The following is a 16,192-nucleotide window of genomic DNA, read 5'->3' as shown; positions in this document are numbered from 1 at the left end:
TTAAAATTATATAATATTTTTAAAAATAAAATCGTTATAAAAAACATATTTAGATATTTACCAACAGCGGAATTGGACTCAAGATGCCTGCTGATCCTTGATTTAGCCATCTAGCGAGAGATACCATTATATATTTTATCTAAAATTGACACCGGATTATTTATCTGTTTGCTATTTTCTAAAGGTTGACTGGTAGAGAATGCTATTACATTAAGTCCACCTATTGTACCTACCTTTGCGGCTCAATATTTTTTTAATAAATAAATAATATATGTAATAATTTTGAGTGGCTTTTCTCTCCTGTTTTCTTAGTCCCAGGGACGTATTCAAATATTTTATAATAATAAAATAAAATAAAAATAGTGAAAATGATTTGTCCATTTTTTCCTTATTGTAATTCAACGGCTAATGCATGATCTTTAACTCCCTACATTATAAAAAAATACAAACTTAATAAATAAAATTCATTTTGTCTTAATTTACAACCTACAAGTTTGCTTGAAACCTTTCCTCCTCATTATATTACTAGTGTAAAGAATGAAATGTTCTTGACTTTGAACCGTAAGAATTAAGGCTTTGAAGGATTTATGACGTATACTTGCACGGCCTCGGAGCTTTTAAAAGCTTCCGCTTTGTCCTTTTACTTCATGAGTTGATAAGATCATATTTTATTAGTGTCATTAATTGATAAAATTATTTTTTAAAATGTTATTTAAAATATATATATTGTTTGTATTTTAGTCGTACATACATATGTCATGTAATTGTTGCCTTGCGGGCTAGACAGAGCCAACAGTCTCGAAAAGACTGAAAAGCCACATTGAACTAGATGGTTTAATGATGAAGATTTAAAAAGCGACAATTGGTATTGCCGTGTGGTTCCCGGCACCATTAGAAAAGAAAGAATAGGACCACTCCATCTCTTTCCCATGGATGTCGTAAAAGGCGACTAAGGGATAGTCTTATAAACTTGGGATTCTTCTTTTAGGCGACAGACTAGCAATCTGTCACTATTTGAATCTCAATTCTATCATTAAGCCAAACAGCTGAAGGTGGCCTATCAGTATTTTTAAGACTGTTGGCTCTGTCTACCCCGCAAGGAATATGAACGTGATTGTATGTCTGTGGCCATACCCCTGCATAAAATATTAATCCCGATGTTACAAGCGTTTCCCTTGACTTCATAAAATCAGCGCGGAAAGAGAAACCGCTGCGTATACACTATATTTTTTTTTTCACTACCACACCAGCAAGAATTATAAGGTTATCTTTTAATTAACCATAATTATTCAGGCCGCAAATTATCCCACCTGTTCAACTTTGACGGAAAAACTTACATAGGCTTTCCACGATTTAATTGGTCAAGCGGCGGGCGCGTCCACCGCCGACCAATCAGAGTGCAGTATCCGCGATATATACGTGAACATTCGGCCGACCCGCGCAAATACGTATCAAACTTTGACGCGGACGCACGGCTGTGTTTTACAAACGCGAAAGTGTTGTGTTACTTGTTACAAAAAAGTGAGTATTAACATAATTTTTGTGAGGATCTGTTTGGCAGCGTCGGAGTTTTTGGGCAAGTAAGAGTGCTCCGAATGGCCGCGTTCTCGATATGTTTGTTTTGGGGTGTAACGAATAGTCTTAGGGACCGTCTAACCTAAAACTTTTTTTTTATATTTTCTCAATTGAGGAAAAATGTTTGTTTATAGAATTATTAAATATCATTTTAATAAGAGAGTCGTGTTGATTTAGTTTTGCCGGTCTCTACATATTTTGCATTAAGTACCTACTATATAGGAAACTAATTGGTAAAGCATAGTTTGAATGCTTGCTTTAGAAGTCTTTTTGGAAAGTTCGCCTTCTCTTTTGTTTTTACTACGTTAATATCTAGATTTTTGACATAATAAATACAGGTAACTAAGTACACTGAATTTTTTAGTTACAGAATATACTTATTCTCAATTTCAACCCTTGACATAGGTATTATTACAAGTACAACAAACAATAATAATTTAAGACCGTCTGATCTACATATTTTATATACTATGATAAAAGATAACTTTTTGTCTTATACGCCAACGAGCAACGCAGGGAAGCCTTGTCTTTCGTACCATAAACATAAAACGTTGTAGACTTAATAATTTTATGTCACACGTATTTTTCTTCCATTGGTTTTGTCTTGATGAAAAAATTAAAAAAAAAATGTTTATATTTTGCATCATATTGCTGAACAAAAAATTTTTATTTAATTTAAATTTACATTTTTAAATCATAAGGCAAAAAGGAATCAATAATGTTAACTAAATCGCCTTTCTATTATTTAGTTTCCTCCCACTTAAAGGTTGACTGGAAGAGATTGCTTTAGCGATAAGTCGGTCTTTGTAACCTGTATTTTTTTTCTGTTTTTGTTTTTCTTATGATGTAAGAGTTTATATCTATCTAAGTTTATCCTTAAAACGTGTGGAAGATTAAATTTCTACGAATTTTTACAGTAAATCAAGCCAAAGAGAAAATAAAAATAAAACCCCGCCAAGAAGCAGTTCATTATAAAATTTCCACAGTCTTAATTGCGGATATAAATGTATTTAATTTTGTTTGTTTTACACACAAACATATTTACATTTCCTTGTTGATGTGGTGTATCTAGAAGATCTAAAATTAAATAATTTATATATAATGTTCCTATTTCATTTTCACACTTGCAATTATGCCTTATAATGACATTGTAATTTTTTTGCATAAACCGGATCAAGTTAAAAAGAAATTGGTTTCAATCAATTTCTCATCTTGCATTGCCTTGGCTTAACTTGACTTGGTTCGAACTCCAGTCAAATTACAATTGTATATCGAATTTGGGATATTGTGGGACACCATATACATCACAGTAGGTACTAACGCATTCCTGTATTTTTATACCAAAAGCCAAACCACTAAACGGGTTAAATTCAAACACACAGTAAAAATCTGAGTTATTATTTGTCAAAATTCTTAAAATACTCTCTGAATTTCTTACGGGAACAAACTCCTGAGGGCACAGCTAGTATACACTCCAGTCAACATCGAAATAAGTCATTAGATTTGCGAACCATCGCGGGCTACCACTGGTTAATGGCCCTAAAGCAGTAAATTTAAGTGTAGACACTAAACGTCAAACATTATGGACATTGTAGGCACTAACACTATTATGCACTGTTAAAGTGTTAACACGTTAAATAACTAATAAATATAGTATTGGATAACAATTAACTCGTATCTTATAACAACTTGCTCAAGTCAACAAAGTCTCGAAATTACTATGAGGTTAACTCAATCTGTGTAATTTGGTTCTGTATACATTTATTCATTGGCACTAGCAAACCGAATTACATTCTTGTAAAAAATATTATGTCATTTTTAAACAAAAATTCACAATATACACAGACAATTTATCAAAAAAAAAATATGTCATAGACTAAATAAATAGTTAGTTTTTATTTTTTTATATCTTAACCCTACGCAGAGCGGCCCTTTCTAACTGTCTTTGCCCTATAAGAAATTCGAACAATTATTGCGTCATCCTATTTCTATGAACTGACAAGATGGCAAAACATTATTATACTAACTACATGGTTGATGGTAAAAAAGGGGTAGTTTATTTTTTAAAAGCGAGGGTTAAGCTTTATAAATAGAAATAGATTTTCTACCTGTTTCTTATGGATGTCGTGAAATGTGACTAAGGGATAGGCTTGTGAACTTGAGATTCTTCTTTTAGGCGATTGGCTAGCAACCTTTTGCTATTTGAATCTCAATTCTATCATAAAGCCAAACATCGGTTGAACGTAGCCTATCAGTATTTTCAAAATTGTTGTCTCTATCTACCCAACAAGGGATATAGACGTTATTATATGTAAGTATGTGTGTAATAATATAACGAATGTGGATGAAGCTCATGCTATTTATGAATCGTGGCATGTGGAACGATGTAGTCTAACTGTCTAAATAGAATACAGTTCTATAGACTTATACTTGTCTTTTTTAACAATCTCAATCTCGTTCTCAATTTGATAGTTGTTTTTTTTAAATATTCAAAATTACAGAAAACATGCAAATATGTAGTTACCTTAAGACGCTGTCTACCCCGTATGAGATAAGATCATGAGTTATGTGAGTCAATAACGTTAAAAATGCACTTAAATAACAGTTGCATAACTTCAAATGTTTCGAAGGTCGAGTTTAACATTCACACATACAAAAGACATCAACGCATTGTTTGGATACAGGGTGCTACGAAATTTCAAATGTAAGATCTTGCGCAGGTAGTAACAGTCGACCAAGGGACTTTTTAAAATGGTGAGCTAGCAATCTCTCACTACTACATATTTACATCATACATATGTTCACGTCTATATCCATTGTGGGGTAGACAGAGCCAAAAGTCTTGAAAAGACTGATAGGCCACGTTCAGCTATTTGGTTTAATGATAGAATTGAGATTCAAATAGTTACGGGTTGCTAGCCCATCGCCTAAAACTAGAATCCCAAGTTTGTAAGCCTATCCCTAAGTCAGCTTTTACGACATCCATGGGAGAGATGGAGTGCTCCTATTCTTTTTTGTATTGGTGCCGGGAACCACACGGCACACTCTCTCTCTCAATACTTCTTATAACATATATTTAGACTGTATACAATTCAGAATTTAGTCATTGTCATGTACACGACAGTGACTTGAACCTATGTAGGTATTAATCAAGAGAATGCCAAACGGCATTAACTCCGCCTTTTGTGCATTTTTTGTGTGCAATAAAGTTTTAAATTTGCAATAAACTTTTACAATTAAATCACTGAAATTTCTGTAGTTACTTTTTTAACACCCTGTATATGAATGGGGCATCCTTCCGAGAAGACTGACCAAACACGCCATCAACTGGCGACTTCTTGGAATAACCTCATATAAATTAATATCCCTAATAATGCGATCATGTAATTAATTATGATAGATGTCAGTTTGTATATTTGTATAATAGAACAAAAACTGGCTAAGTGCGAGTCGGATCATGCGCAAAGTAAGCTCACTATAATCTATACTAATATTGTAAAGCTGAAGAGTTTGTTTGTTTGTTTGAACGCGCTAATCTCGGGAACTACTGGTTCGTATGAAAAATTATTTTTGCGTTGAATAGACCATTTATCGAGGAAGGCTTTAGGCTATATAACATCACGCTGCAACTATAAGGAGCAAAGAAATAATGGAATATGCGAAAAAAAAAATTTCATCCTTGAGGGCTTCAATGATGCCCAAAATAACTATTCCACGCAGACGAAGTCGCGGGCACAGTAGTTAAACATAATCATATTGTATTTTTGAGCCTTTTGGGGTGGAAAGCTTGGGTCGGTGGGGTGCTCATCAGCTTTTCAACTTTAAGCCGAAAGTCTTGAGACTTGAAGGCCACTTCTTCCTCTTGGCCTTAGTCCCGTTTACATCCTCATCACTCTGGAGAGGAGCCCTGGGTGTACGTAAGACCATGGATCTTGGATTAGGTGATTCAGGTTTTTACACGAAGAACACGACCCCCGCAACCCTCCTCACGATGTTTTCCCTCACCGTAAGAGCGTTGGTTAGTATTGAAACTAATATACGTAACATCGAAAATAGTCATAAATACATAGCCGAGGTGAGATTGAAACCTGTGCCTTCATTCGCTTCACGCATTTTAATCGGACACTTTACCTATTCGACCACCGGCATACTACGCTGCATACATCAGTCGAGAGCCAGGTTCAACTGAAATTGAGGATCAGATACTGTAGCGGCCGTTCAGCCTCCATGGACAAACACTCTTTGACTTGACAATTTAGATGACCAAAACCGACTGACAGACTGTCAAAAAAAAGGACAATCGACATCGACACCAAGACAATATCTTGAACGGGCGAAATTCTGTTTCTATTTAGACACAGACAGACAGACAACAGACCCTCGGCCCGTTCAGATACACTGATCTACAATCTTATACAATTGTTAAGTCTTAAGCGTCATACTTGTAAAAGAACGGTTGTTCACCCTTGCCTCAATTTTGTATATGATCCTCTTATTGTCAGGTTGGCTGGAAGAGATCCAACTTAGGGATAAGCCCGCCTTTGTACTGTACTGTTTTTATTTGTAATGTACTCCTTTAGTGTACAATAAAGCATTTACTTACTTACTTACTTCCATCGCCCTCATGATTCCCAAGATTATTAGCATTTCTCTTGATTTAAACATCTGCCCAAAAAAGTTACGAACTACTTAGTCAGTTGCGCAAAAAAAAAATATACAGCTGGCATGTACTTAGTCGGTTTTCCCTCAAATAAACCTAAATCTGTAACAGGATGTAGTTAATTGCTAACTAATGACACCGGCATTTGATGAATCAATACAATGATCGATTTGTCTATTAGTATGATATAATGTTTCAATTATAAAGTTATAAGTTGGCGCGTGGATCGAGAGACGTTCTAAAAATAAAAAACATTTAATTCGTATTATGCCTCTAATTGGCACACGATAATTGATTAACTGTTAATAACACTTCTCTGGAATTTTAAATAAGTCACTTAAAAAAAGAAAAGTTCTATGTTTAAAACTTGACTAGACTTTGCCGGCGACTTCGTACGTTTACAACCATCTAAATACATACTACCGTAATAAAAGTCTAGTATTATATAATTTCCCAGGCCTAATACCTAGTAATATACATTAAAAATATTTAATTTAAATGCGATCAGTGCTTTAACAGGTACTACAGATTACCGCGTACGAACAGACATAGACAAATACAATTTTTTTTTAAATTCTTATCCCACTAATATTAAACGCAACCATTTTTTTTTCACATAAGTTATGTTCAGTGAACCTACATATTTACTACCCACATACATACATATAATCACGTCCATTTCCCTTTCGGGGTAGACAGAGTCTTGAATAGACTGATAGGCCTGTATAATCAATGTTATTATTGATATTTCACTACTTTCAACAGTTTAAGGAAAAAGAACAAATTTTACTAAGATTAAAGATTCGGTTCGTATAACCGGAAGTTAGGCAGAAACATGGGTAAAAAATAAGTAAAATATATTTTATATTCTCCAACAATCGTACACGAGAACTACATATACATATGTAGGTACATTATAAATTGTTGTTACCAACACCGATTGTGTTGGTGATGTACAAATTACAAAGTGAACTAATTCATTGAAGAGAGAGAAAGATTCATTCAAAGAGTAATTCAACATACACGCAGCCGAAAATAGTTGGCCAAAAATAAACATAAGAAACTAATTTTATCACCTATTGTCTTTATCTATTAACGTAAATGCAAATGAGACAACATGACCTTTTTTGTTTCGCTTATAAGATTTATTGCTTTCGTCACAAAACAGGTGTTACATAATAAAAAATGGCAGACTATAACAAATGTTTTTTACACAACTATAAAATTTGCATACTTAAATCGATTAAAAACCGTAACATGTCTAGGAGTAACGATTATAATATATTAAAAATATATTCAGATACCATTCAAATATGTATAAAACAGGTCCATATCATGATTTAATTAAGATATAATAAATTTTAACGTTTCTTGTTCTTCATAATTACTTATCCGTGAATATAGAATTTAATAAATATGTAGATATATATAAAGAAATATTGACCTGGGCGCCACGCTTAAACCACTAAATCGATTTTGATTTAATTCAATAGGTACAAAGATAGAGTAGACCCTGAGGAACATAGAACTAAGTCGCGGGGAAAAGCTAGACGGCCATTATATTGATGTTGACATTGACATTTCCAAATTGAAATCCCTTAATAAATGTTACGTTCAAATCATTGACTTGCTCACTAGGCGTTAAAGAGTCTACCATGGTACTATATCCAAATTAATTATACCCTCTATGTTAATTCATATAAGTACTTAGTAAATAACTCTCATCATTCCGTAAAATAAACGACTCACAATGTTTAAGACAACTTGACCACGTGAAGTATGCAGAGATCGTGGCAAGTGGAAAGAGGTAGTCTCTGCCTACCCCTCCGGGAAAGAGGCGTGATTTTATGTATGTATGACCACGTGAAATACTATAATTAAAAAATGAACTACAAGAGCGGCTTCATCCACGAGATTTAATAATCCACCATAATTTAATTTAGCTGACCACCTGTGTGAAACCAGATACAGCTGTTATTATAAAATTAATTTCACAAAGCGGTTTTCGCCCATATCCAATGTCGATATAAAATTAATGCCTTTGCTTCAGACATATAATTTAATTTTTAAACTGATGTCAGTTTTACGACAAAATTTGGAGTAAAGTGAATTAGTTAAGTATCAAAAGTATTATTATAAGAAAACATTTTATTTATAGTTTGTATTATCCATTAATTTTATCTTTAATACTTTCAAGGCTCACTAATTGGTACAGCTCTCTCATTTCTGCGTGTACCTAAATAACTAATAACTTACTTAATTCGTATAAGTATTGATCAACAATTATTTAATTTGACAAATTAAAGTATAATTTTATATTGTTTTCTTCAAAATACCTATTTGATGTTCAATAAGTTTGATAATTTTATGAAGAACGGGTACAAAGATCAAATTGTTTGGAGACGTTCGGATGAAAGTTAAGAATTGATGCAAAAAAAAAATTGGACTGGATCTTTACACGTGAAAAGAAGTTCTTTCTACCTACCGTTCCGGGAAAGTCATTATCATAGATTTTTTCTTTATTGCGCTCTATATACAGCATATAATTGCGTACTCTATACTATACTCTTGTAATATAATCCGCCGCGAAAGTACGAACAAAGCGATTTGATTTCCGACCTGACCTATCCAATGATGGTGTCGGAAAACGATCGCCTCTGTCTTCAGTTACATTGTAATGTTGAAAAAAAAACCAACTCCTTATCTCTCTCCGTCTTGCTATACCTACTTATGTATATTGTAAGTTTCTGAGTAAGTGAATTGTTAATTCTTGATGAGGAAATAAAATTCTTTTAACTGAAAAAAAAAAACCAACTCCATCTTCAGGATAGTACTCGCAACAAGACTCCGGGCTCCTCTTGAGAGAGAAGACGCAACCGGGACTACGGTCTCTGTCTATAAGCATAAAAAATGAACCATAATGTAATGTAGCATACCGTTTTATGGCATAATGATTTTTAAGCATAACATTCTTCCGCATATTGGTTTACGCATCACAATTTAAATCATATTCAAGCTATCCTAGCCTTAATGCGAATGATACCATATTTACCCGTATGCCAAAAATAAATTATGCACTATACCTATTATGCCAAAATATTTTATGCCAAAGAAATTAAGGACAAAATAATTTATCCGTGTAATAGTGGGCCCCGGGACTAAAACCAGATGGGTGAAGATGTTATGTTAGAAAATACATGTTAGCATAAGAAAGCGCCGCATTAAAAGAAAAAATTCTGGTATCTCCCGTTTTCTCGGGAATTTCCAAAAAGCCTACATCATAGCTAATATCTATAACTATCTGTTTACCAAATTTTTGCCCGATCGGTCCAATAATTTGAGATATGAGTTGATTGATCACTCAATCATTCACCTTTGCGCTATATAGTTGCAGTTGATTTAATTGTAAATTAACAAAATAAAAACTTAATTAAATAATGTTATTAAGCTGATGCTCGTATATGTACCACAAAATTAAACATTTTAATATTAACATTTAATATTTTGGGTAAGTTCAATCTATGTATGTAATTTGTCCTAAATGATATAAATATAAAATATAAAAAATATAAATATATACGGGACAAATTACACAGATTGAGTTAGCCTCGAAGTAAGTTCGTGACTTGTGTTACGAGATACTAACTCAACGATACTATATTTTATAATAAATACTTATATAGATAAACATCCAAGACCCAGGACAATCAGAAAAAGTTCTTTTCTCATCATGCCCTGGCCGGGATTCGAACCCGGGACCTCCGGTGTCACAGACAAGCGTACTACCGCTGCGCCACAGAGGCCGTCAAATGATAAAAAATCATTGGTAGGTACCTCCGTACGTTAATAGGTTATGTCAATCAGTATGTTTCCCATTTATTTATATAAGATAAAATACTATGAGAAAAATATGACATATTTCCGGAAATGAATAGTAGTGTTGCTATAATCACAATTTAAATGCTTCCGTCTAACATAATAATTCTATATAATGAGTGGCTATGTGTGGCTTTGTTACATATGTATGACATTTGTAATATTAAAATACAATTTATCTCTCTATATTATATTCTTAACACAAATCATGTTTATTTATTTATATGTTTTTATTAGCCATTTCAATATTAAAGTCATTATTAGAATTATTTATTTATGTAAACTGGTATTTTCGGGGCCTATAAGAAATTATTTTTTCAAATACATAATTTTAAACTTTTTTATTTTCGTTGTATAGGTGTAAATTTTCCCAAAGCATTAAATTGTAGAAAAAAACATTTTTCATAAAAAAATTATAAAAAAAAAATATTTAGGAATATTTTATTGAAAGTAAACGTAATTGTTTAAATTTTAGTCGATTTAATGTTTAAAAAAATTTTGTTTATTTGAAAAATTTAATAAGCTTAACTTCATTAAAGTACCCGTTAAAAAACAAATGTAATTCAAAACTTTATAACACATGTTAAACATTTATACGTGGCAACCATCAATTACAACATCGTCCATATAACACATTAAATCGCAAGCTTTCGATTTCCCGCTACCCGCCATGTTATATCTGGACGGGGACCGTCAGACAAGCCGGCGGCGGCCGAGCCAGTTCGACTTCGTATCATTACGAGCTTAAAATAGACGTAAGCTCGGTGCTTTTGTGCTTGTAAAGCTCCTTTAACTGATGTTGCTTTTTACTAATTATGTTTTAAAATTTATTTTCGTTAAAACTCATTATACTTAATAGACAATTTTTTGCCTTTTGAAGATAAACATACATATTATCTGGGTCTATCCAGTGTTGAAAATGAAACCGGGATTACAGTCAGGAGGAAGAAATCTTCTTACGATATTTCCCCGGGAGTTAGGTATTACTTAGAAAAAAGTTGTACTTTAATATATATACATATAACCACGTCTATATCACTTGCGGGGTAGATAGAGCCTACAGTTTTGAAAAGACTGAAAGGCCACGGTCAGCTGTTTGTCTTAATAATCGCATTAAGATAGTTTATGAACGAGAGATTATTTTAATATAAATATTGCTTAAGTCATATAAACAAAGTAAAAAAAAAACAGTATATGTAACAAAATCAGAAAAAACAGTGAGTGTGAAAATACTTCTAAACAAATTTCTTCTGTGAAAGCTTGTTAGTCTGTATATGAGAGAAATGTTTTCAATCTGCTCGTGTTACAACTTTGCAAATATCATTTTGCAAAGTACACCAAAACGGTGAACTGATAGCAATACCTAGTGAAAGGGAACAGTTATTATCTTTAATTAAATCGACGTTGATTTCCTTGAGCGTAGCGCTAATACGTCAGATTTGATCTAGGTTAAACCGGCATGTACCAGTGCGAACTGGTTTGGTCACAAGCTGGGAATTAAAATTTTAATCTAGTTTAGTACCTGTGTAATAATTTGCGAGAACGTTCTGCGCCTTGTGCCAGAGTAGGTATTGGAACAATGTTGCTTTTAAGATTTGACATTTTAATACTTTTCATTTACTTTTAAACAGCGAGTGAGAACGAGGCGTCCACTGATAATGTCCAATAGTAATTTCATATGACTTGATATCCCTTGCGGGGTAGACAGAGCCAAGAGTTTTGAACAGACTGATAGGCCACGTTCAGCTATTTGGCTTAATGATCGAATTGAGATTCAAATAGTGACAGGTTGCTAGCCAATCGCCTAAAAGAAGAATGTCAAGTTTAAAAGCCAATGGAAAAAAATAAATAAACGCTAAATGCCGTGTGGTTCCCGGCACAAATAAAAAAAGAATAGGACCACTTCGTCTTATTCCCATTGATGTCGTAAAAAGCGACTAACGGATAGGCTTTTAGGCGACGGGCTAGCAAGCTGTCACTTAATGTAAATCTCAATTCTATGACATATCTATAGACGTGATATGTATAAACACTAAGTCTTATGATTTCAACACAGTTATGTAGTCATATAGCTGTGGTTCTGTATACTTAATGTAGTTGCATCGACGCATGCGCCGTAGAAGGCGTCGGGTTGTCTCCGTCTGTAGGCTACGCACACACGCACAATTTGTAACACGAGAAGGCTGTGGTTACATTTACAGATGTATTTAATTTATATAATACTATATCACCAATGAAATTCATAAGTTTGCTTTAGATATATATTCGTTCGTGATTAAAAAGGGAGGAAAAATTATCTTTATTAACATTGCTTATTAAAGTAACTGTAGATTTTATTAAATTTGATATTTATTGTTTTTTTTAGTTTCCACGGATTTCAGGCGTTTTCGCCCGCAGAAATAAGAAAACGAATGTATATCTAAGTTTAAATTTAACAATTTTCAAATACACACATCACTCAATTTCTAATATTTAAATAATAGTTTATACCAAAGATCAACTGACCGAACATATTACAGTCGTCAGTGTAGACTCATCGCAAAGTCATGCGCTCGCGCATTCAGTTGCCAGGGAGTCTACCGCGGCTGCAACACATTCGAAACCCGATCCACTCACACCACCGCAGGGGAAAATCAGCCGACCTGCACTGCCGATGCATATAAAACAAGAATGCCTTTTATCAACCGCTTCTTGTTTGGGTTATTTGCATTGCTTCGTTCTTCTCGTGGACAGTAACTTTTATGGGCGTAAGGTTCATCTTTATGGATTCAAAATCAAATAAATATTTTTGGGGTCTAAGTAAATTATAAATGTACAAAGAAAAATATTGTATACTTAATAAGTATACATTAATTATAACTCGTTCGTTCGAAAAAAAAATTACGCATCGATTTTTAATGAAATTTATTCAACAGGAGTAGTATTTATAAATTCATTATAAAAACTTATATATATTTATATATCTTCGTCTTCAAATAAAGCGTAAAATATTTTAAGAACAAACAATAAATAATTTCCAAGCATAAATTGGACCACCTCAAGGGTCTAATCTAGAGCCTCTTCCCATCATCGGTCTAAAAGTTTGTCTATAAACAAATCGCTGTCTTGACAGTCTGTGATGAGATGATGACACCTATCATGGGTCGCGTGTCTTCCAATGTGCACTTGAATGATGTATATTAACGTATAGCATGAGCAACGATGTATATAACGTATATATATAGGTACCAGCAGTTAGTCAATGGCTACCTATAAATAGACCAGTAGTTTAACGACCCTGGTGACATGATGGTTTACTCATTATTCAAATGAGATTTTAAACAACTTCATATATGTTACCAGTTGGCACGGTCTGTGACTTAATCGTTGTTGAAGATTTACATCTATTTTTACGGGCCCGTTTATTTTTCCTTAATCACGTTTGATGTATCATTCTCTTTTGCGTTTTGAGTTAACTTCTGATTCATAGATTTCGTCGTTTTTATCATCATTATACGGTGTTAAGTACTTTAAAATGTTATCTATTCTGTCACATAAAAGTTATTGGGTTGAACTCGGTACCTTCTTCTATTCATCATATCAACTGCAATTCTAAAATCTCTAATTAGATTGCATTTTTAGCTTGTAGCTTCAAAAGTTCAGAATCAACTAAATCGATTTATTTCAGTTTGATAGATGATAGTAAAGTGTTTTTATTCTATTGTTCTATCATTAAACCATACAGCTGAAAGTGGTCTTTCAGTCTTTGTGAAATTGTTGGCACTGCCTGCTCCGTTAGGGATAGAGACATGACTATATTTAAGTTTGTATGTTATTTCAGTTGCTGCTTCAACAATTTTGTCCAGATTTAAAGATTTGTTTGAGCCTGTTTATTAATAATATAGATATAGGTGAAGAGCTCTAATCAACTTTATAGTCGATGTTTTAAAGTCAGAAGATCTATAAGTTCATAATTCAATCAATTCGATACCCAATACTAGTGGTATCGAATGCATTGACCCAGATATCCACACCAAAGCGTCTTGTCCAGGCCTGTAAAGAATTCGCATGGAGCTGTGCACAAAGCACAGACCGCCGCCACTGTCTTGCTCTGTGATTCCATATAAGATATATCTGTGGAAGTTTTGTAAGCTGATCCGACTCAGCTGTGACGCACGGCTTTACCACAGAGTAAGCTTACTGAACTGCATAATAAATGCATAGCAGATTAATAGTAAGACGATAGGGTAGGTCATCCTAAGATTTGTAAGCGACAAATTATATCAACATATTTCTGGCGTTTCTACCGCATACAGCACAAGCAGTACTTACCACTTTTTTGGTCTTACATACCTAATTCTATAAATAACTGTTCTATAAACTCTATTTAATTTTATAACGACTTTTTCGCATTTTGCGCCTTTTTCCATACGGCTTTAGTTTACAGCAAGTCGCACCGACAAGCGACAAGAAAGCCGTGGCGACAACAAGTCTCGTTTCGCTTGGACATAAATCTGATCACAAGCCAAAGAATTAAGGGCATTACCTTTTACGATTTTCGCAGAATTTAAGTGTGAGAATATGCTCAGTAGCTTTTTGTATCGTATGATAGGTGTCTCATTATGGTAACCCGTATAGTTAATTAGAGGAATGCTTTTAGTTAACTTTTTAAGTTGTCTATGGCTATAGCACAGATTTTAAAAAAATACTTGGATTAAACAGTCAGTTTTGAAATAAGTAGTTTTTCAGCCGCGATTAAAACTAAAGGTGGTTTCATTTCTTTAAGCCACACAGCTGAACGTGACCTTTTAATATTTCAAAGACGGTTTTGGCTATGTCTATCCCGCAATGGGTAAAGACGTGATTATATGTATGTATAATATTTCATGTGTCCTTATAACATCGAAGTAACAACTCAATAGACTATTTTAAATTTTTTTCAGAATACTTTCTTATTTTAATGTTTATTTTTACTTAAAACACATGCTGCGAATATAATTTACAATTTGATATCGACTGGGATATCGCATGAAGACGCGTCATAAAATCAATATGCAGCCCCTAATTCTCCAGACACTTGTAAATTCACGTAACTCGAGATTATGCTGAGCCTTAAAATAGAGCTTCAATTTTTATTAACACACTAGTTGAAGTTTATTTTTAGTTTGTATCATTTTGTATTCGTGACATAAAACTTTTGAAAAAAAAACACTTTTTTTTTTTGGGTTCCTAAGTACGTCAATTCTTATTAAGTTATTCAAAATCAAATATTTGATTTCGAACAATGCCATATACCTATTATTAGTACGTAATTAGTTAATAAGTAGATATACTCGCGTTAAAATATATGTATAACTGTTGTGTCTGCGAATCTGTGACAATTTTGGCACGCTAAGACGACTTCCTATGCCCGTTTTTTTTTTTCAGATAACAAATATTATGAATTCAAAATGCCTTTCTGTCTTTTCAAGATTTTTGGAGAGCCAACAATAAATAGACTGAGGTCTACCCCGCAAGGGATAAAGACGTGATTACATCATAATGTATTTTTAATTTTGCTTGTTCGTATATTTAGTTATGCGTGATTGTTTTTATTATTATTTTTAATAGATTTTATAATGCTCAATAGAAGAATAATTTTGCAATCCACTGAGGTATTATTTATATCGATTAATAATAATGAGTGCTTATTATTGTAAGCCAAGGTGCAGTGTGGTTCTCACCTCCCCGGCCTTTGCAGTTTGCGGTTAGAACCACGTAAATATAGAGTTAGCCGGCGTGATTCACGACCGTGACCGCGACTTGTATGTGCTAAATAATGCACGTGGACTAACACGATGACTTCTTTTTTTTTTTAATTAATAATGACAGTTGCTTAGATATTTTATTGCCACGAAACTTTTTAATCTATATGTTTGATTTTTTTCCGTTGACTGACAGACAAGGCACAGCCCGAACAACTGGGTCTAGACTAGAGATTTGTACTAAGAGAGGATTTTTCCGAAATTATCGTGGGAATGGAAATTAACGAGACTTTTCATTCGACACGGGTGGAGTTGCAGGTGTCCTCATGTAAAATTATAAATTGCACAGTTTTTTTAT

The 16,192-nt window shown here is 33.4% G+C and overlaps 1 protein-coding gene across 2 annotated transcripts in view; it reads left to right on the top strand.

Moving 5' to 3' along the window:
- Nucleotides 1-1,458: 1,458 nt before the first annotated feature.
- LOC106139353 (CHH-like protein) overlaps nt 1,459-16,192 on the top strand; it is a 34,472-nt gene continuing 19,738 nt past the window's right edge. For both annotated transcript variants that reach the window (XM_013340785.2, XM_013340784.2), the window contains exon 1: nt 1,459-1,521. The gene's annotated coding sequence lies outside the window, so the exon portion shown is untranslated. The remainder of the gene's footprint in view (nt 1,522-16,192) is intronic.

Source organism: Amyelois transitella, chromosome 19 (genome assembly GCF_032362555.1).
Source record: "Amyelois transitella isolate CPQ chromosome 19, ilAmyTran1.1, whole genome shotgun sequence".
NCBI lineage: Eukaryota > Metazoa > Arthropoda > Insecta > Lepidoptera > Pyralidae > Amyelois > Amyelois transitella.
Note: the sequence above shows the minus strand (reverse complement) of the source record. Positions and strands in the feature narration are given on the sequence as shown.